A 2439-nucleotide genomic window follows, 5' to 3' on the forward strand; every position below is an offset into this window, starting at 1 on the left:
GAAAACTTTGAGAATTTCTGTATTTGTCTTCACATTGTCTGAACATATAAACAGAACAGCTCAGGCTTCATTTACAGGGTTGACTTCCTATTTAGCCCCATAATATTATATATTGTGAATAATAATAACACAACAGTCACATCTTCATGAATAGTCATTTATTAGTTTAGTCGAGTTTTAAATGCTGCTACAGAAAGAGTTTCAAATACCGAAAATCAGTTAATTAATTTGTTCAATTCTGGTCTAAACTACAAAAAAATAACAGATAAAACACTTAAAGAACTTAGTTACAGTGAATCAATCCATATATTATATTTCTAATGGTATTTCTTTCCTTGTGAACAAGTATTGTAGCGAAGCACAAAGTGTTGTAAAATTGATGATTGAATGTTTTCCCACAATAACTTAACATTTACTTGTTCTAGACATCATAACAAACACAAATAAAAATATTTCAGGTAATTTACTTACTTGAATCTTTCCAAATCCAATGTGAGCTCAGAGAAAAGTTAGCAGGTAGTGTGAGTTCATGGTCAGGTGACCGGACCTATAAACACCTATTCTATCCAATAGCATCGTAAGGATAAACAATAAGACCCATTCACTCGGAAAAGGTGGTTTTTATTAAAAAAACAAACATTCAGAAATCTTTGTTCAGGATGGTTAAACGTGACGTTGTAATACTGCAACAGACAGACAAAGTCAGGGTTAAATTCACAAGTATAAAGGCAGATTTCTACAGCTCAGATCATGCTATTAATTTCCCAAGTTTCAAACCTTTTACCATGAAGGTTTCACCGTAATCAAAAGTCAAACCAACATGTGTAATACACTTAAAATGTGTGAACATGGAAGGTGATGATCACAGTCAGTAAGATTGTTCCTATTGCAATATGTGAATTATACAGTCTTATCTATCCCTTTAAAGTCCAACTTTATGAACTTAAACCTCAGGTTTATGTTTAACCTGCTGCAGAACTGCTTCAATGGCAGTAACTTAAACCTGCCATAAAAATGAAGGACAGGTTTATACAGATCAGATGATTTGATTAATTTCTAAATTTTCACATCTGCATGTTCTTTTGAGGGCGACAGGGTCTGAAGCAGGTTTAAGTTAAACTTTTATTTATGCCTTTATTTGATAGTATAGTAGAGAGACAGGAAGGGGGGGGCAGAGAGGGGGAATGACATGCGGTAAAGGGCCGACTGCAGCGAGGACTGTGGCCTCCACTACATGTCGTGGTTCAGTCACCTTTTGACTTTGTGTGGTTTGTGAATGATCCCTGATAGATGCTTGTGACCTTCTTCTTCTTCTTCACCACAAATATTAAGGTGCACTCCCAGAGTGACCAGAGTTAGTTACCTGTTGATGAAAACATCCTGTTTAATACTGAGTTTTTCCACGTGACGGACGAACGACTGACTCCTGCGGTCGACAGCGTCACACAGACCAGGTGAGCTGCATTAAGCTGCCAGTCTTTGATAATGATGCTCCGTATTTTTCCTTTGTGCTTCTGCTGAATGAAACTTCCGGGTTTGAGTGTGAATAATGTCTGACACCTGTCGTGTTGTGTCCCGTCTGCTCTGGGATGAGGAAGATGACTGTGGTGATGGTGATGATGAAATGACCTTGACTTGTTTTACCTCCTGCTTTTGACTTTCATTGCTTCTGATTCGTTTGTCAAAGCACTTTGAATACTTTGTTTTTAAAGTTATTATATTATTATTATTATTATTATTATTTTGCTGAGAGTTATACGAGACGATTGACACTGGTGTGTCCCTGAGGGTGGGGGCTGTAAATGGTCGGAGGACTCCAGACCTCAGTGTAGTTCACAGTTTGTCCTGCAGAGGGCAGAAGATGCACATGAAACACAACAGGACTTTCAGAATAAGACACTCTGACAAGCGGCCTCCATACTGTCTCCCAATGACTGTACTGCACTGTAAAGTCTGCTCATGTTGTACCGGCGAATATACAGGAAGTTAGTGCACTCCACAGTTTTTATTCCTCTGCCCGGCGACAGTCAGAGCAGCAGCCATTTTGTTCTCAGGTTGTCCGTCTGTCCGTCTGTCCGTCTCTTTCTCGTGGACACGACGTCTCAGAAACACCTTGATGGAACTTCTTCAAATTTGGCACAAACGTTCACTTGGACTCAAGGATGAACTGATTAGATGTTGGTGGTTAAAGGTCAAAGGTCAGTGTGACCTCAGAAAAGCCTTTTTAGCCATTACTCAAGACTTCACAGAAATTATGACAAAATTTCACACAAATGTTTAATATTTTATGACTCTGGATAAATATTGTATTACAATAATATTGTAAAGAAAACCTTTTGTTTTGGAAGAGAAAGTAAAAAATACAGTGTAAAACAGATTAAATCATCAACTTGCAGTATTTGTGTTAATATTGAATCTTTAAGTGTAAAGTAATGTGAA

The sequence above is a fragment of the Seriola lalandi genome, unplaced genomic scaffold, assembly GCF_002814215.2.
Source record: "Seriola lalandi dorsalis isolate HSWRI2012SDOR001 ecotype SW California unplaced genomic scaffold, Sedor1 jcf7180002049803, whole genome shotgun sequence".
NCBI classification, from domain to species: domain Eukaryota; kingdom Metazoa; phylum Chordata; class Actinopteri; order Carangiformes; family Carangidae; genus Seriola; species Seriola lalandi.